The sequence below is a fragment of the Dipodomys merriami genome, unplaced genomic scaffold, assembly GCF_024711535.1.
Source record: "Dipodomys merriami isolate MVZ:Mamm:240054 unplaced genomic scaffold, mDipMer1.0.p SCAF_6, whole genome shotgun sequence".
In the NCBI taxonomy this organism is placed as follows: Eukaryota; Metazoa; Chordata; class Mammalia; order Rodentia; family Heteromyidae; genus Dipodomys; species Dipodomys merriami.
The window spans coordinates 37,140,763-37,167,038 of NW_027206179.1; the positions used below are offsets into that span (position 1 = coordinate 37,140,763).

Consider the following 26,276-nt stretch of genomic DNA (forward strand, 5'->3'; position numbering starts at 1 on the left):
CTAGGGAGGATGAGATCTGAGGATCAAACTAACACATACACCAGCCCCCCCCCCTCCGACTACACATATATTTAGAGATATATATTCCCATGTCTATCATTAGAGTAAAATAGTTCATATTTATCTCTTTGCAATTCCCCTTTATTTGTACTTTCAATACTTATTTTGATACATACCATCTTTGTTTAAATAAAGTAATACAGACAAGAGAGTTAAATTCAAATTTTGTTAGCAGGGAGACCATTCTTTACCCCACCTAGGATTTTGCTTGTCTCTGCTCTAATTTATTCAATTAAGTTTTAACTCTCAAAAAAATTTTCATTTATTTATTTAATTATCCAGAGAGTGAAAATGTTCACAGACTATCAAATGAAAAACATAGAGACCCAAAAAGATTGTATACTAGACACATCAGCTTCTCAATCTCAATACAATAGGTAGAAAAGACATTAAGGGACCCAGCTGTTAGAAGTCTTGTTAAAATAATTTAATTCCCAGATTCATGACACCATGATCCACTTCTTGATTCAGTTAGTATTGGCTTAGGAACAGAAGGGGAGGTAAACCTGTGGGGGTAATTGATGGGGGTACGGTAGATGACATAGGGATGGTAGGTCAGGAGATGCAGAGTCCAGACAGCTGCTGCCAGTAGTGATAGCATGGGCTGGGGCCTCCATGGAGCCTTGGAGAAGCTCACAGCTGGGAAGATGGAGACGAATAAAGATAAGCTGAGGTTGGAAGGAGGGAAAACCAAGGAAGAACCTGAAGAGCTAAGAACTTGGATCTGTGCTGATCTATCTGAAATACTAGTTTCACAAGGTGAAAAACAGAAAAAGAAAAAAAAAAAGAAAAATGGAAGGAGGTAGTGATAAATGTTGATAAAGACACTAATAGTATTTTGAGGTCTTCGCTTGGGAGTTAACCATGAGCAAGTCACTGATGCTCACTAACTCATTTGAAAAATGGGGACAATAAAACTGCCTCTCAGGGTTATTGTAAAGATTAAATAAGATAGTGCATATAAAGTGCTTATTATAATGTCTGACACATGGACCACACCAATAAAAGCAATTTCCTGTTTCTCTTGTGTTGGGAAATTCTTAGCTGAGAATAGCCCCAAGGAGAATCAGAGCTTCATGCCAGGCAGAGTGTAAACCCTTTCAAATTGTTTACAAAGTATGACGTGTATATATGTCTGTTGCTCTTTTTCAGGAAGAGGTACATATATTTTTTCCAAGTTTTTTTGAATACTCATGACAGCAGTAAAGATTGGGAAGCACTGTGCATTACACAGAGGCAAGATTTGATTTTTAAATCTCATTAGTAAGAAAATAAAAGATGCTAATACATGCATAGACCCATTTCTCATTGGTTGAAAGAAGGTCAGGCTGTGCATTAGAAAATAGTCATGCCAACATGCTTGTGATTGAAGAATCATCACAGAACAAAGACTTCTCTGGCTGGCCCAGTTACCTCCATAGATCTGGTCAGGCATTGAAATGTTGATCTTTCTTCTACTTTTCTTTCCATCATTAGCAAAATTATTCTTTTTTTTTTTTTTTGGTCAGTCATGGGGCCTAAACTCTGGACCTGGGTACTGTCTCTCAGCTCTTCAGCTTATGACTAGGGCTCTACCACTTGAGCCACAGAGCCACTTCTGGCTTTTTCTGCTTATGTAGTGCTGAGGAATCAAACCCAGGACCTCATGCAAGCGAGGCAAGCACTCTACCACTGAGCCACATTCCCAGCCCCAGTAAAATTATTTTTTGACCAATTATGACCTGTCCTATTCCAGAATGACGAATGCTCCCATACTTACTCTGAAATTTTCTGGTTAGAAAGCAAGATGATGGTCGTTCCAATAAAAATATAAAGATTCCACATAATGTTCTACTTCCTCACTCAGATGATCTCTTTTGCCAATATCCATCAAGTAGAATGTATTTAGTATCACGATGTTCATCAAGAGCTATAATGATATAATGCATGCTTTTATTTATAATGAAAACAATGATGACAGAGAATAGTCTGTATAATAGCCGTTTAAAGAACTGGATTTATTTGACAAGATTGATTTAGTATTTCAAGCCATTGACATTTGAGTCAATTTAAAATAAAGAGCAGATCTGAAAATAACCTACATCTACCTTTTTTGCATGATAAAACCAATAATACTAGAGACCCTATGAAAATAATAAATTGAGACATAAATTATTCTTATGAATGTAAAAAAGTAAATCAAGTCAAGTTCTGCCTTTATCAAAGTTAATGTTTCAAGATAAATAGGAAAACATAGAATTAATAAATATGTAAAGGATCATAACTCTACTCTCTTAACATATTCAGGAGTCAATTAAGAAAATGTGGCTGGCTTTCTATTAATGGTGGTAGAAAGTTAAGCTCAAAGAATAATTGGCCTGCTGGTACATGTGCTATATATCACATTCTTTTTCATACATAGCCTGTAGATAATTAATGTTTATTCTATATCATTAAAAATAATTTTGACAATTGTAAGGCAATAGTAAAATATTTCTAAGGACAAAATTACATTTCTGTGGGTGATTCTCAATATAGGAGTAAGGAAAAATAAAAGAAAAAAAGAAAAAAAAAGAAAAAATATATATATAGGAGTAAGGATTTAACTAATACAGGATTTATAGAGCTATCGTTCCTTTCTGCCCTTTTGTGGACTCAGATGTTTGCATTTGCATTGCTTTCCCTGTCAATCAGTTTTACTCACCAAGCATTAATGAAGCAAGCACAGGAACATGGACCAGAGGAAAGAGAATGGCAAAACTTTTAGTGCATCTGTTTTTCACTTAGAATCATGTGTGTGTTCATTGAACTGCTTTACAAGTAAATTGTACCATTGGTCGATCAAATTTATACTTATTTTTTCCCAGGTTTGACATAATCATTATCAATTCAGGAATCAGTGAATGAAGAAAAACTGGTCAATTTGCAGAATCTGATAGTAGGGGTTGTACATGATGAAACCGGAAAATAAAAACATGTTGGAGAAAGACAGAAATTAACGTACTATAAAAGCGGTCTACAAGTTGTACATGCTCAAAAACTGTTGGTTTAGCTCTCTCTGTGGTACTGCTTACTTCTGAGGACTATGGACTTCATACAGTGGGTACCAAATTACATTTCCTTCAAATAAGAAAACTTCTAATGATACAACTCTTTGAAGATGGGTCAAAGATTCAAATTAGCAAGAAGCTGGGGAAACATGTACAATGTTCATGGAAATACAAGTATCTAACACAATGTCTTGCCTCATTGTTACAAGTCATTTTGTTCTTGGTAATCAAAATCTCTGGAATATATTATAGATATTTTTCTATTTCAGTCTTATATTAAGTTTCTTTCTTTCCTTTTACCAGAAAAAAATAAATTCTACTTTATTTATTTATAAAGGTTTCAACACCTTACTAAACTAAGGACAAAATTATCCAAATATCCAAATAATTTGTGTTGTGTTGTCTTTTCCCTGACTGGCTAAAAGTAAGATCATCAATATTCAGCCTGACACCACAAAACATCTGCTCTTTGACCACAATCTACCACTTGTATGATTCTGTTTCAGGAAATCTGCCTTATTTACGTGTGCCAGATTACATCCTACAAAACTTAAAGTGACTCCTTCGCACTGACTTCCAAATAATAATAAGATAGATGAAGGCAGGTGTTAATAAATCGTCCCTCGTGTTCTCTGCCCTGGCATGATAGCTCATAATGCATAGAAGAGAGGCCAGGACCCAGAGTCCTTGAGTTCATTGCAGACCTGACTTTTAATTTCACATGTACATAAAAGAAGTTAATTATAAGAGAATTCACTGTTCAGGCTAAAAGTCAGGCTTGTGGAGACAGAGGGAGATATATCTCTGTGAATAGTCAGTTACTTGCCTAAAGAAGAAAACATTACTTTTAGGCTGGCGTGAGTCCTCTTTTTATAATAGACTGCCTTCTTGTCCATTCCTGTCTCTTTAATGTCAAGCTTATGATTTCTTCCCGACAAACTAAGACTAGGGTTTGGCCTCCTCCTCCTCCTTCCTCCTCCTTCCTCCTCCTCCTCCTTCCTCCTCCTCCTCTTTCCTCATCCTCCTCCTCCTCCCCCTCCTCCCCCTCCTCCCCTTCCTCCTCCCCCTCCCCTCCTCCTCCTCCCTCTCTTCCCCCTCCTCCTCTTCTTTTTTAGAAGCATAAGAAAATGTGAAATGGTTTTCCTTATCTGAAGTAACTAGTGTATGTCTAAGACAAGCAGAAAAGGTCAAAAGCTATGTACATTTGATCATATAAAATGATGCTAAACGAAATCAACCCCAAGATAGGGACACAAGAGGTTTTATCTTTCTTGCTGTTGTTTTTAATGTACTTACCATGTACTATATGATTTTTTTTGTTTCTTTTGTATGTTCTTCCCCCATGGTATAACCCCTGTTTTCACTATATTTGATTCCAGTGCCCTGCATCTTGTATATACATTTGTCTAATTTAGGGAGGGGAAGGGAAATAACAAAATGCTGAAATAAGGATGCAGGCTGACCCATTGTAACAATGAGATGTACAAGGCACTATATTGAAAACGAACTTTACAACTTCAAGGGAGGAGGGGAGAGAGGAGTTGGGGAGGTGAGGAGGGAAGGGATGGTGGGAGAAAAACAAAGGAAATAGAGTCATTACTTTGCTCATGTAACTGTAACCCCTCTGTACAGTATCTTTACAATTATATATATAATTAGTAAATAAATAAAATATGAAATATTAGCAACTAAAAAGATGCTCCAAGAATTTTGACTCGAGTACTGAAAAAAATATATCTGCTTATGCTCATCAAGTACTGAGAATGGAGAAGCATAGCAAGTTTTCTATGATTGGGGAAACTAGCTATCTTCCCTGAGAAACGTTTCTTGAAAAATCTTCTTTTTCTTTTTTTGAGTCAGCCCTAGATGCTGGCCTTGAACTTGTCTGATTTTACCTACAGGTGCTGAGATCATAGGCTTACACCACCACGCCCAGTATTTCTTGTGTAGCCTATTGGAAAATTATTCTAATATGCAAGTGTGAGAAAACAAACCATGATGACTGAAAGCCCTTTGCATTGATTAACTGAAATAGGGAAGTGCTGCCTAGTCTTACACTGTAAATTTCCTTCATACAGTTGCTACTCATGAGTTTCAAAATCCAATGAGATTCTTTCACCTTTGACCTTTCACCCCTCCTTGTGTGCCTATGACACGGCCTCCCTCACCCAGTGACTCCAAGCCCAGCTTATGTCCATAAATTCTCTCCGCATGAATTGTTTTTCAACTCACCAATCCACAATCCCTACTAAATACAGAAAAGGTAAGACCTATGGACCTTCATGAAGACAAACTCCTACTTTCTGTCTCTCTCTCTCTAGCTCCCTATTTGTCTCTCTGTCTGTCTGTCTGTCTCTGTCTCTGTCTCTGTCTCTGTCTCTGTCTCTCTCTCTCTCTCTCTCTCTCTCTGTCTCTCTCTCTCTTCCTCCTTTTTTGTTCTCTTTCCACTCACTGGTTGAGCTCTTCACCACCTCTGGACTTTTTATGGGTTTCTTTCTAGCACCCCTAAACCTCTGTGAAACTTGTAATACTGTTCTCACATTTTGGGTTCACTTTTTTCCTGTGTCTCGCCTGCTTCATAACTGAATATAACTTTCCCTAGATCAGCATTCACCTAGAGAAGGAGCTATCTGGGCGAATGGCCAGTATTCTTGTTTATTTGTTTGTTATTGTTGTTTTGTTTTTTGCTTTATTTTATTAATTTATTGTAGAGGTGAGAAACAGGGGAGTTAATGTCCAGTATTAAGAGCAACATTTCTAGGACTGCGCTAGGAATTATTAAAAAGTATAAAGCATAAACAAACAGAATTTTGAGTGGATACCTGGGAAGCTATTTTAATTCATTTTCAGTATCATAAAATTTTAAAACAGAATATAAACCAGTAGTTACTCTAAGGTTTCAGCAGGATATTTATTGGCTTGAAAATGTTGGGTGGTCACTTTTGGATCCCCCTCCAGATAGAAAGTCTTGCTACTTTGTTGCACAGCTTTCTTTTTAACTTTCAAAAAAAAAAAACACATTCTGTTTGCCAAAGAAGGAAGGGAGAGAGGGAGGGAAAGAAAGGAAGGAAGGAAGGAAGGAAGGAAGGAAGGAAGGAAGGAAAGGAGGGAGGGAGGGAGGGAGGGAGGGAGAGGGAGGGAGGGAGGGAGGGAGAAAGGGAGGGAGGGAGGGAGGGAAAGGGAGAAAGGAAAGAAAGAAAGAAAGAAAGAAAGAAAGAAAGAAAGAAAGAAAGAAAGAAAGAAAGAAAGAAAGAAAGAAAGAAAGAAAGAAAGAAAGAGAAATAAAAAAGAAAAAGAAAGAAAGAAAAAAAGAAAAAGAAAGAAAGAGAAAGAGAGGGGTGGACGGAAATGTTGAGCAGAATGAAGAATAAGCCACTCACTTATCTTCCTGAATACAATTTAGCCAAACAAAACTCTTATGTACGAGATATTATATATGTTTAGTTGTAGTGCAGTAATTGCAAGATGCTGAAGGAATGAAACTTAGACTGTCATAGTTTCTGCCATCTGTTACATTAGTGGCTAAAGTTTTCCACCGTTAAACCTCCACCTCCATGTCCTGCCTCTCTGTATTTTCTGATGAGTTAGTGAGTGCACCCAATTGGATATCTTACTTCAGGAACTCTGGATAAACCTACCTTGCTTAATCATGAGGAAGGCTCTGGAGGAAAATAAAATTTTTGCTTATTGTTCTCCATGTGATCAAGGGAAGCTGCCAATATTTGCTGATTTTTAAATGTTCTCCTAAAGTGCAATTCAAAGTGTCACACCAAAGGATATACTTCGACTAGCGGTTCATAGTTGTGAAAATATACTTCCACTGTTTGACACCATCAACGATTAAATTTTTACTCCTTTTATATAAGCTTTAGTGGGGCTAGGAAGGTGGCTCAGTGGTAGAGTGCTTGCCTCACATGCATGAGGCCCTGGGTTTAATTCCTCAGCACCACATAAGCAGAAAAAGCCAGAAGTGGTACTGTGGCTCAAGTGGTAGAGCACTAGCCTTGAGCTGAAGAGATGAGGGACAGTGCTCAGGCCCAGAGTTCAGGACCCACAACCAGAAAAAAAAAACAAAAAACAAAAACAAAAAAAGCCTTAATGAAAAGAAAAATGTGTATTATATTCCTATGCTTGAGTCTTCACTTTTTAAACACACAGATAATCAACCCAAAATGTACACATATAGGTATATATTTTCCCATTCAGTAATTCTTATTAGGGACCTCATTTTAGGGCTAGAGCAGCCCAGAGGTATAGGACTTGCCTAGTATCTGTAAGATTTTGGATTCAATATCTGGCATTGAAAACAATAACAAGAAACTTGAATCTTGTCCTATAGATTAAGTTCAAGGGCTCTACATTTTAAAGAACAAAGAAGAGAAGGCATTCATTGTAGACATACAATTCCTCTACTAAACTCCTTGTGGATACAAAATTGTATGTGTGTATCAATATCAAATCAAAATTTGTTATCAGAGTTATTATGGGAGAAGATAATTGGCCTGAGAAAACAAAACCTAAAATATTTTAAATCAAAGTTATAATTTTATGGGACCCTGGAGGTCCCACATGTCATCTGTGCTTTACCAAAATATCATTATTGGGCTGGGAATGTGACTTTGTGGTAGAGTGCTGGCCTAGCATGCATGAAGTCCTGGGTTCAATTCCTCAGTACTACATACACAGAAAAAGCCAGAAGTGGTGCTGTGGCTCAAGTGGTAGCATGCTAGCCTTGAACAAAAGAAGCTCAGGAAGTGCCCAGGCCCTGAGTTCAAGCCCCAGGACTGGCAAAAAGAAAAAAGAAAAATCATTATGAATCCCTGACTATGTGAAAGTGAGTCACAATTGTTCTGTCTTATAATAAAGATCCTGACACTACTCCAGTGCACTGGGATGAAAGGAAGTAGCTTTATCATGTGATAAAACAGATGAACAGAATCTATCACCACATGCCAAAATAATTGACCCACTTTTTGTACACCTCTGCAATGATGGTTCAGTCTCATACTGCAAAACACTGGAACAGTTGCCCATAAAGCCACAGGTCCTTCACACCACATCTCCTCTTCCCTGACCTTCAAAAGATGTGTCCAACTAATGACACTGCCAGACAAAAAGCCTTGAGCTATATCTCAAATCATGTTTGCAATCTCCCTGCCCCTTCCCATGAGGTACCCAACCCAGCTGCTCTGTTCCACACCCTCTGCTAAACAAACCTTCTTCCACCTGACTTCATGTGGATTTCTCTCTGTATTCCTTCCACAGCTTTAGGCTCTGTTTCTCTTCCATGCATTCACTGGTGACTAAATCCCAACTACTCACTCCATTCCAGAGTTTGTAAAGACATAAAGAGAGAAAAGGCAAGCAAAAATACCATCTGCAGTTTGGTTTGAAATACATAAAATACACACAGAAAATATTGAAATGTCAGAAGTTGTTCTGGTGACATTTTTCTTCCTTTCTGATGTTCTTTATGTTTTATACAAATGGATATGACTGGATTTTATCAACAAAATGCTACTATTATTTTAACATAAAAGGATTTATTTAATCCAGGTATGGTAGCTCATGCCTGTAATACAACTACTTGGAAGGCTGAGATCTGATGATCCAAGTTCAAAGCCAACCTGGGCAGGAAAGTTCATGAGACTCTCATCTCTAATTAATGACCAAAAAGAGCTGAAAGTAGAGCTGTGGCTCAAGTGGTAGAGCACTACCATTGAGCAAAACAGCCCAGGGACAGTGTTCAGGGCCTGAGTTCAAGCCCCAGGATCAGCATACAAAGTAAAAATTAAAAAGTAGAAAATATTTTCTTTAAAGATTTCTATATATTCTTTATAATAGCAAGGTTTGTGAATAGAAAACCAAGCAAATAATAACAAAATATGGCAATATTATAGGATGTGTGATTTATCAGTATTTCCATTAAAATAAAAATTAGAATATCTCATAGAAACAAACTACACAAAGCAACTTTGTTGTAGTCAATTTTTTTAATGGTATTAAATTTTGAACCCTTACACTTGTTAGGAAAATACTCTTATACTTGACACATGTCTCCAATACCTTTTTTGCTTTAGTTATTTTTTTGGATAGGATATGTAGCTTATGTTTTCTGATAGGACAGTGATCTTCCTACTAACACCTACCACCATGTGGCTGAGGTTATAGGCATTGACCATCACACCCAACTTGTTTGGGGGTATGTCACTAACTTTATCCTGGCTGTCTTCAAACCATTAAGGTTAAGATTTAGCATATGATTGGAATCGTAATATATTACACAACATTTTTAAGGGTAACGTCACAAGTAAATATTTTCCTTCTGATTATTTGCTGCTGCATTTTGGTCTACTTTAATTGACCTATTTTTACAGAGACAGTTTTGTTCATAAGCTACAAAGACTGATAGTGTTACAATATAAACTGTAATGATAAATAGCTCTTTTTGAAAAATAGAGCACATGCTTAAAGTTCAGAATTTCACTTGGCAGAAATTTTACAGCCATAATCATCCAGATGTACCCTCTCCTGAGTCCTTACCTGTCTTTCTTCTACAGAAACCCAAGACCTTTTATAAAGTTGAGTCCACCAACACAGGTGAACAATGTTCATTTCAGCTATGAAAAAAGGGAAAAATAGGAAAGGAGCTGGGCCCCAGTGGGTCACATCTACAATCATAGCTATTTAGGAAGCTGAGATCCAGAGGATCTCAGAAGGTTTGAGGCCAGACCAAGCAGGAAGGGCCTCAAGACTCTATGTCCAAAACAATCTGCAAAAAGCAGGGGTAGAGTTGTAGCCCAAATGGTAGAGTGCCAGTCAAGCAAGCAATATGCCAAACAAGCATTGGACCCTCTACTGGAAAAATATGAAAGAAAAGAAATAACAGCGATAACAATGGAAGTGAATTCACAATAAAGAGTTGTAATTACTCTAATTACATAGAGTGCCATTGATAGGTAACCAGACAAGATCAATGTCTATAATGATATACGGTACATCACAGTCTTCATGTCCCTCACCCATGATTTTCTGTCATAGCTCTTCAACTGAAAATCTAGCTGGTCTTCTATTGCTCCTTACAGGTGTGTTTGTATGATTTGGATTCATGTATACGCTCCTGACAGGGAGTGGGTCCCCTTCATCGTATCCACACTGCCTTGCATATTGTCCACAAGGCCCTACTGCAATTCTTAGAAGAAAAGGCAGCCCATATAGAATTCAGAATCTAGAACATTACAGCTCACTATTAGGTTGAAGGAACTGATGAATAATCAGTCTATCCAACGTAAGGTACATTCCTCTTGGTTAGAAAGCCTCTGAAATAGAATTTAGGAAAGGATATTTTCAAGCCTCTATAGATGAATAGTAAGCACAATTTTCTTTCTTGACCTTGCCCATTCATTGTCTATCTTATCAATCCCAGAAAAAGAAAAGAAAAATCTCAGAAGTTAAATTTCTTCTGCAGCCATCTATGATTGGTCAGCTTTTTTGATGCCTGGTTTAATGCCAAGTCATTGACTAGCTGCCAAGAAATTTCCTTTTTCTATTCTCATGATAGTCTATATGTCATCTTAATATAAATATTTTTAAGTTGAATGGAATTAAGTACACTAGTCATCTATTATAACTCTTATGAATTAAGAGAAAAGTTTACAAATCTCTCCAAAGACAAAATTTACACTCACTGTTAAACCCTCAATTTTTAACAAAAACAAAAACCAGGACATTTCCCTTCCAAATTACTTAGTAGATATATTCATTTCTGCTATGATTTTTATTAGTGACTATCTAAAATACTTCTGATATGAAGATAAAATTATGCACCTGGATAAAAAGGAATAATAAGCTAAAAGTTTGCCATTGTATGGATTAATAACATTAGTTATAACACTCAGTTTCAATTTCCTGTACTGAATTAGTGTTTCAAAATTTAAAAACCTAGGTCACAAAGTTGACATTATCTTAAGCCAGTTGTCAATGTGACTATTAGAAAGATTCCATTGTACTTGAAAGTAAATTATTTCTTGGATAATTTTTAATGAAAAATGATCTTCTCTTAGTTGTGAATAGTCACTTGGTTGTACCTTCTGTTAGTTATAAATAGTCATGTTTTCCTTAAGAAATAAATTTATACACATGTATGTTATCTCTGAAGCTATGTCAAGCAGACCTGAAAATATAATTCCCTTTTGTGTTAGCCATTAAGACAGTCTTCAAGGAAATAGATGGGTAAATTTTTGAAGTCAGTGTTCAACTTTTTGGTAACTTGAAAATATAATACATCTTAAAACATAAATGTAAGATTTATCTTACTACAACTTAGAAAATAGGCTTTAGTTGATCAAACACAGACTACAACAATCTAGCTGATATATTAAAATATAAGCACATAGAAATATCAGTCATATTTTAGAGCTAACTAGAATATACTTCAGGATACCACAAGAAGCTGCCATGAGTCTTTGGATACAAATTATTTTAAATTTGATCTTTAGACATGTCACTGTGCCATTAAACAATACTTCCTAATTATTCCTTGAAAGAAAAATGTTAAGAAATGATGTCTTAATATAAACTAGGATCATCTGTTTTGACTTTTAGCTTGTTTTGAACTACATCTGATAATTAAAAGCCATTCAAGCTAGCAGCACAAAAAAATTCTTAAATTTGCCTGAATAAAAATACTTCAAATGAATGTATGCAATTACATATGTATGTACTCATTAAAAGCACTTTGATTCACAAAAAAATCATTTATTGGAATTTCAGTCAGTGTTTTGACTGAACTAGCAACTCCATACTTTGAATCCCAAGGCTCTAGGTAATCAAAGGAAAAAGAATGACTGCAAACATCTCAGAGAAGGTACGAGGCAGGCCCTAGTATGGTTATGCGTACCTGTAAGCCTAGCTCCTGAGGATTCAGAGCCTGGAGAACTACAGTCAAAGTCCAGGCAGGATGAACATGGAAAAACTCTGTCTGAAAAATAAAAGAACTGGGGATATGATCCAAGTGCCAAGAACATTTGCTTAACAAACACTAAGCCCTGAGTTTAATCCTTAGTGAAGGAAGGCAAGAAGGAAAGGAAGGAAGGAAGGAAAGAAGGAAGGAAGAAGGAAGGAAGGAAGGAAGGAAGGAAGGAAGGAAGGAAGGAAGGAAGGAAGGAAGGAAGGAAGGAAGGAAGGAAGGAAATGAGGAAGGGGGAAGGGAATAAGCAGAAGACAAGAAGACAGACCCACACCAAGTAGTCGAAAAAAATAACCAGCAGGCTAGGTTTCTATATCTTGCAAAAACATCTGTCAAAAAAGTGAAGGCAAAATAAACACACTTTTAGAAAAACAAAAGCTGAGAAAACATGCTGCCAGCAGACCTGTGCTAAGAAAAGTGTTAAAGGAACTTCTTCAAGCTGAGAGAAAAACAATAGCAGATGGAAATTTGAATCCACAGACAGTAGAGTACTAGAGATGATAAATGTGAGGGACAGTTTTGTACTTACTAATGTCTTTAAGAGTAAGTGTTGTTAATTCATTAAAAAGTTTTGAAAATAATATAAGAAAATGAAAACATGAAAAAAACTCACTAAATTAGAGAAGCTGAAATTAAAACAATGATTATGGGAACAAGTGTCATTGTAGACATTTTGGAGAAAATTTTTGTAATAGTGACCAAAACTGAATATGCACTTACCTTTTGATCCAGCACTTCCACTTTTTGGCATATATTCTTCCAATAATATGAAAATATATATGCATAGAGTTATTTATGTTCACCAGCATTGTTTTTATTTGTAAAACAATGGGAATAAAGCAAATAGTCATAAATATTACAGTGGTTAAATAAATTATGATACACAAAGAAGTATTGTGCAGCTATAGAAAGAAAAAGGATGATCAGGTGCTAGTGGCTCACACCTGAAATCCTGCCTACTCAGGGAGCTGAGATCTGAAGGATCATGATTCCAAGCTAGCATGTGTAGACAAGTGCCCTAGACTCTGTCTCCAAAATAACCAGCAAAAAGCATGGCTGGAAACATGCTCAAGTGTTAGATCACCAGCCAAGGGAGCAAACAGAGCAGATTCAAACCCCAGGACCATAAAAAATGAAAAATTAAAAAAAATTAAACAGGAGGAAGATCTAGTTAAGGAATTTGGCACCATTTCCAGGGAATATTTCTAAGTAGAAAAAGAAAGCAAGCCAGGCGATGGTGGCTCACGCCTGTAATCCTAACTACTCAGGAGGCTGAAATCTGAGGACGGCGGTTCAAAGCCAGCCCAGGCAGGAAAGACCATGAGACTCCTATCTCCAATAAACCACCAGAAAACTGGAAGTGGTGCTGTAGCTAAAGTGGTAGAGTGCTCGCCTTGAGCTTAAGAGCTGAGGGACAGTGCCCAAGCCCAGAGTTCAAGGCCCACGACCGACAAAAAAAAAAAAAAGAAGAAGAAAAAAGAAAAAGAAAGCAGAATTCTGTATTTTATATAAAAAGAAGGAAATATTGGAGTTCTTATAGGGGAAAGATAAACAATAGCTAGTTTGTGAGAATATGGAAAAATTAGAACCCCCACTCTGCTATTAGGAATGGGAAATAGTACCACTGCTTTGGAAAAAGTCTAGCAGTTCCTCAAAATGTTAAATTCAAAGTTGTCAAGTAACCTAGAAATTCTACTAAGTGTGTATCCAAAAGAAATGGAAACTTGGGCGTACAATGTTGTACAAAAACATTGTAGACAAATGTTCATACCATCTTTACTTAGAGTAACCCCCAAAGTATAAACAATAACAATGTCCAACAGAGAATGAAAGCTTAAACAAAAATGTAGTTTTATCCATACAATGAAATATTGCTTAACCATAAACAGGAATAAAATACTGATCTATTTACAGCACAGATGAACCTTGCACATGTTGTGCTAACTACACAGTCAGACACCAAAGATACAAATTAGTTAAGTGTCTAGACAGAGGAGGTAGAAGACGAGGAATGATGATAATGGGTACCTTTTGGAGGTAATGAAAATATTCTCATATTAATTGTGGAGTCCTATGGATATGCTTCAAATGAGTGGAAATATTACTGTATTTGAATTATGTCTCAAGAATGCTATTGTATTAAAATAAGAAGGAAAGAAAGGGATATAACAGTGCACATCATTTATGAAATAAATACCTAGGCACAGTCAGAAACCAAGGAGATTCATTAACAAAAGAAACTGAAGAGGAAGCAACAAAAAACAGAAAAATGGAATGGAGAATTGGGGATAAAGAGGGAGAAAGCTTGCACAATGCTAATTAACATATATTTTAATTGTATTATCTGGATGTGAACAAGAAGCTTATGGATCTACCCAGATCATGGGTACCAATAATCACATCAACTCCTCTCAGCCTGTTCTCCCAGTTTGCCATAGCCAGGTCTCATGTTCTGCATCGGGCCTCTGTGTGGAAGGAGAGAGAAGACACCCAGAGTTCACAATGTGGTGGTATGAGTGGAGCAGAGCAGGTGTTCTCTGCCCCTTCCTGACACAGGTGCAGTGTCACTGGCTGCCTGGTTGTTTACATACTGTGGAAAGTAAATGACTGGTACGGGGCTTTAGGTCTCACCTCACTTGAAATATAAACAGATTCCTTCAGAAAGAACATGGAAAAAGTTCCTCTGGAATGCAAACATTTGGATCCAAGAAATTTAAGTTTTATTACTCACAGAATATGAACACATGCTCCCAGTCTAATACTGTAATTTCTAAGGTTGACTTGTTAACCCCATTCTAGCAAGCTTGACTCAGAACTAACTCCAGAAACATTTTCAGCAGAAACATGCAAACAGTCATCATGCCTTCCACATACTCCTTCTCTTGGTGCCTTTCTATGCCATAGTTTTGATTATTAGAAACACAAGAAAGCCCCATATACCCATAAAATCAGTTAATCTAAACCAATTGGGATGTTAAAGAATACAAAACAGAATACAAAATGGTAACAAATGGAGCTAAATGTATCACAGATGAGCACCATGGCCACAATGAAAGGGATGAGGAAGAAAAGACCTAACCTAAGTGACTTCGAAAGACAGCATTTAGTCTGGAGAATATAAGGCTAGACTCATAAGAAACCATTCACAAACAATGTCCTCTATGTAGTAAATCTGCTTCCAATAAAGAATCCATGTCTCCTGCGACTGAGCAGATATGTAAATATAGTGTGATAATGGGATCCAGGCTTCCCACTGACAAAGAAAGAAATTGCACTTAAGTAAAAGGAGAAGGGTATAATTAAGTCCACCTTATTGGTTAGGAAAACCTAGCTTTTAATACAGATAGATATATACAGGAATAGATGTGATATGCATGTGGATGGGATTGTGCTTGCTTGTATTTTCAAGTTCTGTCTTCTGAGACATTTGAAGGACAAAATAATACCTCAATGAATAAGGCCAGCGCTTTCCATGCTTAGTTCTTGGTTTCTATTGGCCATTCCCCAGTAGAAGAAATAATGGCTACCTGTAGAAAAGACTTATTCCAAGGCTGATGCAAACTATCTCATGGTGTTAGAAAAGAAAAAAAACTGCTCAAATCTTAGAGAAAACATTTTCAAAATCAAGGAGCAAAACTGAAATAGCATGAGTCACAAAATAATGAATATATTGAATAATATCCCATAAGATGAAATAAGTACTCATGATCCCATACTGTTATTTTTAATGACCAAATAAGCAAATAAACAAGAGATGGGATAGTTTGTGATCACAGAGAAATTCTGATGCATAAATACAGAAGGAAGGGGGGAAATACCAAATACTATTGGGCAAATGCCACAGAAATAACTGCTGCAAACTAAACCTGTGATGATGACTAAACAAGAGAACCAAATTCTCAGGAAAATTATACTCACATGGCTTCAAAGTATTATTCCCAAGGAATTAATTACAAAACTGAAAACAATAACTTCATGTTGAAGAAACCTGGTAGACCACATTTTGGGGAAAATATCACAATGCAACCTGTAATAAGCATATTGATGTCTGGTGCCCCCAATGCAATGCTCCTCAAACTAGTCCCTGGATTACATCAGTCAAACCCAGCCTGAGGTGTCTCTGTGGCATAACCAACTCATAGCAAAATGCAAACTCAGGACGAATTAGCATCGATTGGAGGAATGCAATGTGGAATACCCAATTAGATCCTGTAGTAACTCAGTAGGTGTGGTCAAATATGTGCTGTAGTACAGTTTTTATATTAGATAAGAAGAGATATTATTTATGGGTTGGCTGTGATACACTTGATACATTTGGGGGAGGGGAGATGGTGGTGGGGCTTGAACTCTGGGCCTGGGCGCTGTCCCAGAGCCCTTCAGCTCAAGGCAAGGGCTCTACCACTTGAGCCACAGTGCCACTTCTGGTTTTCTGGTGGTTTATTGAAGATAAGAGTCTCATGGACATTCCTATCCAGGCTTGCTTTGAACTGCTAGCCTCAGATCTCAGCCTCCTGAGTAGCTAGGATAACAGGCGTGAGCCACTGGCACCTGGCTTCAAGATACATTTTGTTACCACATGAGCAACTATTAAATAATGTTAAGCCAACCACATAGACAAAATAGAATGCTGAAAAATAGGCAAATGGGACCAAAGAATTGGGTGAAGAAGAAATAAAATTTGAAAGGACAGATGGAACAAATGGTGAATGCTAGACACAATACAAATACTTCTATAATTATTTTTAAATTGCCTGAACATTTCAATTAAAAGACAAACATTGCCAAACCTTTTAAAAAGTGGCAACTAACTATGAAGCACATGCTTTCTGCATAAAGACACAAAACAATCCAATGTATGCTGATTGAATAACATATATGAAATGTGATATTTCTCAGTGGTATATGTGCTGGTGAAGTGATTTCAAAGTGAATATGAACAGCACAGAGTCAAAATTTTTTTGTCCAGGAGAGTTGTAATGCATTACAAGAACAGGTAACATTTGTCTATTTCATGAAGAAAAAAGATCAAGTGAAAACACAGTGGTCAATGTATCTGGTGGTTAGGTTGATAAGTAAAATAGGTTGATAAATAAAATTAAAGTAAAATTATTAGCAGTAACGTTTTAAACAGTAGGAAGGTTAGGGAAAAAATGAGGATATGGAAAGCTGTGAAGAGGAATAACCCATAGTTTAAGTTAAATTTTGATCCCAAAATTTAGGCAAAGAAAACCAAAAAGTTTCTAGAGAAGATGGTGTGATCCGAATTTTAAGTCTAGTGTGTAGAGGGTGGCTGAGCACTGGTGGCTCACAACTGTAATCCTAACTACTTAGCAGGCTGAGATCTGAGGATTTTTTTTTTAAGCCAGCCCGGGCAGGAAAGCCTGTGGCCTGTGAGACTCTTTATCGCCAATTAATCTCTCCCCCCCACCAATACACGCACACACACACAAGTTGGAAGTGTGTGAGAGCTGTAGCTCAAGCAGTAGAGTTCTAATTGTGAGCAAAGAAACTCAGGGACAGCACCCAGGCCTTGAGTTCAAGTCCCAGGATCAGCACAAAAAGAAAAGGAAGGAAGGAAGGAAGGAAGGAAGGAAGGAAGGAAGGAAGGAAGGAAGGAAGGAAGGAAGGAAGGAAGGAAGGAAGGAAGGAAAGGAAGGAGGAAGGAGGGAGGAAGAGAGGGAGGGAGGGAGGGACGGGGAAAAAGAAAGAAGAACGAAAGAAAGAGAAAGAGAGAAAGAAAGGAAGAGAGAAAAGGAAGGAAGGAAGGAGGGAGGGAGGGAAAAAAGAAAGAAAAAGGAAGAAAGCAAGAAAGTAAGCAAGCAAGAAAGAAAGAAAGAAAGGAAGGAAGAGAAGAAAGGAAAGAAAGAAAAAGAAAGAAAGAAAGAAGGAAAGAAAGAAAGAGGAAAAGAAAGAGAGAGGGAAAGAAAGAGAGAAGGAAAGAAATAAGGAAGGAAGGAAGGAAGGAAGGAAGGAAGGAAGGAAGGAAGGAAGGAAGGAAGGAAGGAAGGAAGGAAGAAAGGAAGGAAGGAAGGGAAAGGAAGGAAGAAAGAAAGAAAAAGAGGGAGAGAGAAAGTGTGAGGGCCAATATTGGTTAGGTCAACAGTAGCCTAAAGGAATCAGCCTTGGTATATACATTGTAGAGATGAGTAGAGAAAAGGTGACAGCTTGCTAGCATTAATTGTGTTACAATTAAATGTATTGTAGGGGACTGGGAAGTTGCCTCAGTGGTAGAGTGCTTGCCTTGCATGCCTGAGGCCCTAGGTTCGATTCCTCAGCACCAGATAAGCAGAAAAAAAGCCAGAAGTGGTGCTGTGACTCAAGTGGTAGGACGCTAGACTTGAGCTGAAGAGCTGAGGGACAGCTCCCAGGCCCAGAGTTCAGGCCCCACGACCGACCCCCTCCCCCCCAAAAAAAGTAGCACCCAAGACAAAACAGGTTTTAGGTGGGGAGGAATAATTAAGATGTCAATATCAGTAAAAGAATTGAAGCTGATGTCATTGTGCAAGTTATAAGCCAGCCTGAATTCAACAGCTAAACCTGTTCTCTCCAGACCTAGCCAGGAACTGGATTGACCATGTCACTTCCAAAGACTGTAAGCACATGCAAGTAGCTGTGTGTTTCTGAAAAAAGTTTGAGGGCTTTCCTCAGCCTCCCACAACTTTTTCTTCATTTCCCTTGCATTTCTATATATTTGTTGATTTAAGTATTATATAATGCTTTGCTATTTTTCATACGCACTCATGGTTGCTGAAACTATAGGGAGAATTTTTCCATTGCACACTATTAAATAATACCTTTCATCTATTGAATGCCTGGCCTCCTAAACAGAGATTGTAGGCTGGCCTTTGCTATTTGTTTTTGCGTAAAAATGATTTGATGGCTTTCATAATGAACTTTTCTGCATTCTTTTGTTTTAGAAGTCTCTAAATAAATTTTATGCAGTGGGATTTTAAATCTTTTGGGGAGTATCTCTCTGGAGCTAACAAACTATTTGAATTTTCTTGCTGCTACTTCTTTCATTGTTATTTGCATCAATGGATATTTGCTATCTTCTAATCCAGTGACTTGATATGAATGTGTTTCTTTTTAACACCTCTTACTATTAGTATTGAAATTTTCCAGAATGGGTTTTTTAATGTAAATTTCTTTCATTATCAAGGAAACTACAAGGAGTGAATCTTTCCAATTTTCTCTCCTCTATAAGGAAAAAAATACGTCTAAGTATACTTAATCCAGGTTTTATTTTCCCTATTGGAGCAGCACAGTGCTTTGCATGCCAGTACTTAGTAAAAATTATTCCATATATTGATACTCACTGACTAATTTGAACAAAATGTTAAAAACCATTCTTACTTTGATGTATAAGAAAGGAACACTGGGGAAAGGTGGAAGCTTACTACATAAAATCTCTGTAAGCCTTTTGGTAAGAACCACCATCTTCTAAAAGGTCACCAAAATGAACATGAAGGAAAAGGGGAGAAGGAGGGTCTGCTGTGAGCTTTCTAGGTTTTTCAGAAAACATGGAGTTGTTCCTTTGGCTTCAGGTATGCAAATCTGTGTGACTGGAAATGTTAAAAAGTGAGTATCCCTCAGGGTTACCATGGCAATGCTGGAAGGATCTACAACGTTGTCCAAAATGCTGTAAACAAATCAAATAAGAGCAAGATTGTTGTCAAGAGAATTAATGTACATATTACATGCATTAAACAGTCTAAGAACCAAAGGTAACTTCCTGATGCTCATGCAGGAAGTTTATACCCCAAAGAAAGAAGGCCCTCAATAAGAAGGCTCCCTAAATTCAGTGGAATCTCAGCCTGCTCAGAAAAACCATGTGGGAACCCCTGGGAAGGAACTTGAGGTGCAGGAACCTACACCCTATGAATTTATGGTATCATAGGAATTTTTTTAATTAAAGACTTCTGGACTGGTAAAAAGAAAAAGCAAGCAAAATCTGATATGGAGGGTTGTGTTTTTGTTTGTTTGGATTTGGTTTTGTTCCCTTTAATTTAAAGATGAGTTTCTGTAGAGAACACATTATTTTTACTTTGGGCCAATTTGAGGGTACCAGATACTCTGACTGCAGCTCAATCTTCAGACTGATAGATTTTCTTGAGAAAATAAAGGCTCCAGTTGACTTAACAAATTTCATTTATCCAAGGTGCATTCTAAGCTTTATTTTCAACTCAGACTCCAGAAACTGACTTAGTTAATTGGGATAATTAAGAATCACCAAGGGTATAATTGCCCCTTTTCATTTTGCTTTGAGGAGGAAAAGAAGGAAGAAAAAAAAAAGAAAAGAAAGTGATTTACTTTAAAAAAATAAGAGCCTATCGGTCTGCAATGAAAATGAGAATGAAACAATTTAGAATGAAAAGGAACTCCAGGACACTTGTCACCAACTCAAGAGATGACGAAAAGCATTTAGTGTCTTTCTCCAAAACAACAGCAATTATAGCATATCTAGAATCTGGTGGGGGGGTTTTGTTGTTGTTTTTTAACTATATCCTGCAACCTCTGTTCTACATTGGCAAATCAAAAGATCCTGTTAGCCCTCTAAACCAACCACTATTATTAGTCAGTACCACACACACACACACACACACACACACACACACACACACACACACACACACACACACAGAGGCAACAAGCACACTACACACACCAGAATGAAATGGAAATTTCCATGCCAATTTGGGTGGATGAAAATATCATTATTCAAACCAATAGTGTCAAAAAAAATAATGATAAAGCCCTTCTAGATTCAAAGACCCCTGGGAAAGCTGGATGGAAATTTAAGTAATGCCATTAGTTTAACACACACATTATCCATATAGCCTATGTCAGTATCATTGCCAAGATCTATTTTTCTTTTTGTTCTTGGGGCCGGGGTGCTATCCCTGAACTTTTTTGCTCAAGGCTAGTGCTCTACCACTTTGAGTCACAGCTTTCCTTATGTTTTCTGGAGGTTAATTGGAGGTAAGAGTCTCATGGACTTTTCTGCCATGGCTGGCTTTGAACCCCAATCCTCATATCTAAGTCTAAAATTGAGTAGTTAAGATTACAGGTATAAGCCATCAGCACCCAGTAATTTTTTTAATGGCACATTTGAAAAGCTGTTATGAATTTGATGCATTTTTAGTGGCTCAAAATTATAAATACATTTGAAAACACAACCTCTAGTTTTAAATTTGTTATGCTACTGCTGGAGTGCACTATATTTTGATTATGGTTTTTACAAATAGTAATAACTTAAATTTTCACAAGAGGGTTAACAATATGAATCTGGCAAGGGAGAGGAATCCATTGTGGACCAAAGTCTCTGGTCTCTGCTGTGTCTTCCTAACTACAAAGTAGAAAATTTAGCCAGATGTTCTCCTACTCTGTCTACATGAGGCCACCCATCTGGCAGTGAACCTCTTATGTCCAGTGTTCTTCCCAGAAGGAATATTTTACTTGATAAAATTAAATGATTATTTTTTTCTTTTGCTTTCAAAGCATTGGAATGCCTTCAAGTCTTCTCTTCTTGAATCGATTTCAATTTTATCTGAGAACACTAAGAACTCTAGAAATGTTTGATAATGTTTGATTCTTGGTTTGTTAGACTACATTAAAATAATTTAAGTAAGAGACAACACTAGTATTTCCTATGACCTCCTTATGTATTCTGGGTAAGCTATATTACTGCCAGAATTGCTAGCATTTATCTAAAGTTTATCCTGCTTCCATCTGCCCATCGCTGGCACTGATCTAAGCAGAATTATGGGAGATGCCCTGTGCGAGGGTAGGTGAGAATTGAGAAGAAGTTAGATCTACAGTAGTAATGATTGTGAGATTGGAACAGGAAAGATTTCTGCATCCCATGTGTCCTGTCAACTTCACCTGTCCCAGTGAAAAGAACCTTTAAGTAAACTCTCAAAAGGCCTAGAGAGGGCTGGGAATGTGGCTTAGTGGTAAAGTACTTGCCTAGCATGCATAAAGCCCTGGGTTCGATTCCCTAGTACCACATAAACAGAAAAAGCGGGAAATGGTGCTGTGCCTCCAGTAGTAGAGTGCTAGCCTTGAGCAAAAGAAGCTCAGGAACAGTGCCCAGGCCCTGAGTTGAACCCCAGGACTGGCCAAAAAACAAAAAAAACAAAAAATAAAAGGCCTACAGAGAGCTTTAGTCTACTTATGAGAACTGTTCATTACAAAGAAGGCCATATTTAAATTTCTATATCTTTATTCATCAAGTATTGGTTGTAGATAATGAATGGTTATCTATTATAACTGTCCTGTGATTTAAACATCTCTCAGAATGTGACAGATTTCTCTATACACCCATGATGGCATACCACAATTTCTTCTACAGATGTCCCTTTTGTAATAATTCCTGTAAACCCACTAGGCTAGTCATGGTGGTTCAGCATTTCCCATGCCACAGAGGAGCACAAGTTTCCTTTGACTTTCTAATTATGTGGAAAGCATACAGCCATAGGAAGGAACATTGAGTGTCATTAAGATCACAATCCTTATGGAACTCTATGATGCCAGCCATTAAAAAGAAAATAACCATGCAATAAATCAGACATAAAGTTTCAGATAAAATTGATATGCCACCCAAATTCAACTTCCTGATATTTTTAAATTTTAATCATTTGTTGGATGTTAGCTCAACCTCATGCTTGCTAAGCAGGTAATCTTACTTCTCAGCCATGACTCCACCCCTGAGTTTTACCTGTTATCTTTGACATAGGGTTTTATTTCCTACCCAGGCATGCACTTGAGCAGGATACACCTATGTAAGGCTTCCCAGGAGCTAGGATAAAAGACACACACCACCAGTTCCAACTCCGCAGACTTCTCATGAACTTTTTATCTGCCTGGCCTGCCTGAACTGCAATCCCACCAATCACCAATCTCAGCTTGCTAAGTAGGCATGAGCCCACTGGCATCTGGTAAATCTTCCCTTTCAACAACCAACATCTGAAATCTCAGCACTAAGGAGGCTGTAGCAGGAGGACAGCAACTTAGAAGGCAAGCTAGGTTACAGAGTGGGTTCCACGATAGCCTGAACTTTATAAAGACCTTGTCCCTTCCTCCTTAAACTTTTTTTTAAAATTTAAAATTCACATTATTGTTATGCTATCAAAGCTCCAAAATAAGGATATTGAAAAAAAAAAGCATGCTTAGACCTGAAGGATACAAGGATTCCATTCTATTTTCATCTCCTAAAAAGTAAACTTTTTTTTCTTTTCTTTTCTTTTTTATTGTGAAAATACTGTACAGAGGGGTTACAATTACATGGGCAAGATAATGAGTACATTTCTTATCAAACATTGTAGCCTCCTCCTTTGTTTCCCGTTCCTATCTTCCCCCTCTCCCCACACTCCCCACCCAAACCTCCTCCCCCCCACCCCCCCACCACCAACGTTGTAAAGTTTGTTTTCAACATAACCACTTGTACATCTCATTGTTGCAATGAGTCCACCTGTATCCCTATTTAAAAGATTTGTTTTTTCCCTCCCCCTCCACAAATTATACCAACATCAAATACAGTGAAAGCAGGGGTTAGACCGAGGGGGAGGGACATACAAAGCAACAAAGAAATCATCTTATAAATGTGTTAGAAACAATCGCATGAGAGAAAAATAAACATTTGAATACATATCGTGGGGTTCATTTCCCTAACATCAACTTTTCTGACCTTTTCTACTTGACTCAGACATATACTAGTTATTGCAAATAAGGGAAACCATGGGACCTATATTTCTTTGGGCCTGGATTACTTCACTTCATATAATTTTTCCAAGTCTTTCCATTTCCTAACAAATGGGGCAATGTCATTCTTTCTGATGGAGGCATAGAATTCCATTGTGTATATATACCACATTTTCTTGATCCATTCATCTACTGAGGGGCATCTGGGTTGGTTCCATATCTTAGCTATGGTAAATAATGCTGCAATAAACATAGTTGTGCTGGTAGCTTTAGTGTGGTCTTGTTTGTGAACATTTGGATAAATGCCCAAAAGTGGGATTGCTGGGTCATAGGGGAGCTCTATGTGGAGTCTTTTGAGGAACCTCCATACTGTTTTCCAAAGCAATTGAACAAGTTTACACTCCCACCAATGATTCAGTAGGGTTCCCTTCTGTCCACATCCCCTCCAGCATCTGTTGTTAGTAGAGTTCTTGATTCTAGCCATTCTAAGTGGGGTGAAGTGGTATCTCAGTGTTGTTTTGATTTGCATTTCTTTCATGGCTAGGGAGGGTGAGCATTTCTTCATATATCTATTAGCTATCCTTCTTTCCTCTTCAGAGAAGTTTCTCTTTAAGTCTTTAGCCCACTTATTTATTGGGCAGTTGTTTCTTTGAAGATTTGTTGTTGGGGATTTAATTTTTTGAGTTCCAAGTATATTTTAGATATGAGACCCTTGTCTGTTGTATGGCTAGTGAAGATCTTCTCCCAATCCGTGGGCTTTCTATTGATCTTGCTAGCTATGTCCTTTGCCATGCAGAAGCTCTGCAGTTTCATGCAATCCCATTTGTCCAACCTTTCTTTGATTCGTTGTGTTTCTGGGTCTCTATTAAGAAAACTTCGGCCTGTGCCAAGGAGACCTAGGGTCTCTCCTATTCTATCCCGTAATGTTTTCAGAATGTCTGCTTTGACTCCGAGGTCTTTGATCTATTTGGAGTTGATTCTGGTGCAGGGTGATATATAAGGATCTAGCTTTAGTTTTCTACAAGTAGTTAACCAATTTTGCCAGCACCATTTACTGAAGAGGCTGTCTTTCTTCCATTCTATTTTGTTAGCTCCCTTATGGAAGATTAGATGGCTATAGGTATGTGGGTTCATTTCTGGGTTTTCAATTCTATTCCATTGGTCCTGAGGTCTGTTCTTGTGCCAGTACCAAGCTGTTTTGATTACTATGGCTTTGTAGTAGAGTTTGAAATTTGGTCTTGATATTCCTCCAGCACTGTTCTTTCTGTTGAGGATCGTTTTTGCTATTTGGGGTCTTTTATTGTTCCATATGCATTTTTGGATTGCCTCTTCTATTTCCTTGAAGAATGAGGTTGGAATATTGATAGGTATCACATTGAATTTGTAGATAGCCTTGGGAAGTATTGCCATTTTCACAATGTTGATCTTTCTAATCCAGGAGCATGGGAGTTTTTACCATTTTCTAAGTTCTGTTTTGATTTCCTTTTTTCAAGTTCAAAAAAGTAAACTTTAAGTTTTCATTCCTCTGATGAAAAATTAAATTCAAGTTGCCATAAAGATTAATGCTTGCCTTTCCCAATTCATAACACATCTCAGCGACCCTTTGTACAATGATCTCACTATGTGATGTCCTCCATACAAAATTAGGGTTCTAGGAAGAACTGGGATTTATTGCATGGAGTCATTTTTTTAATTGTATTTACAGAAGAGTGATTTTCTCAAACACTTTAGCAACCATAATTTCTGACTCAGTATTATGCAATTTATTTCCAGCTGGCATGGTTTATTAATTAGAGTAAGAGAAGAGTTGTCTACAGTAGCAATTATTTGAGCATAAGTCACAGAAGTCAAGCACTTGAGGACAACAGGATCAACATTACTGTACATCGAGTGTGGTTGAACCATTCAATTTAACATTCAAGCTCGAGTACTTCTCACAGAAACCCTGAAAGATGGCATTGACCTCCACTTTACAGAACAGTAAACTGAGACTCAGCAATATTTAATAGCTTCTTCCATATGTAGCACCTCATAAATGGTATCCAGTGTTTTGTGTGTGTCTGTGAGTATGCGTGCACACAGGCACGCACACACACTTATCCTGGGGCTTGAATTCAGGGTCTAGATGCTGTCCCTGACTTGCTTTGGCTCACTTGAGTCAGAGCATAGCTTATTGGAGATCAGAGTCTCACAGACTTTCCTACCCACGCTGGCTTCAAACCACGGTCCTCAGATCTCAGCCTTATGAGTAGCTAGGATTACAGGTGTGAGCCACTGGTGCTTGACTAACTTGTGCTATTTTTATTTACAGAAGATGGTCAAAATAAAGTGGAATTAGGCATGTAGGTTCTGAAAAAAATTGTGTTAGGACTTTTTTTATAATAACTTAATTATTTTTTAATTAATACTAAATTTTGTTACCATATTTTAATAAATTATCTTTAAGGCTAATTTAGAAATACTAATGTGATGAACAGAATGTTCAAGAGATAAAATATGTTCAGTTTTATTTTTCCTGA

General features: G+C 37.4%; 1 protein-coding gene and 1 long non-coding RNA gene across 2 annotated transcripts in view; one reads left to right on the top strand and one right to left on the bottom strand.

Annotated features, from left to right (window-relative positions):
- The window catches only part of LOC138814048 (Krueppel-like factor 12), a 708,935-nt gene that overhangs the window by 104,332 nt on the left and 578,327 nt on the right, over window positions 1–26,276 (top strand). The gene's annotated exons all lie outside the window — the stretch shown is intronic.
- Window positions 186–26,276, bottom strand: part of LOC138814050 (uncharacterized) — an 89,134-nt gene continuing 63,043 nt past the window's right edge. Inside the window, exons 4-5 of the long non-coding RNA XR_011367891.1 lie at window positions 1,820–1,969; window positions 186–699 (exon numbers count right to left, since the gene is read on the bottom strand). This is a non-coding gene — a long non-coding RNA (uncharacterized lncRNA). The remainder of the gene's footprint in view (window positions 700–1,819; window positions 1,970–26,276) is intronic.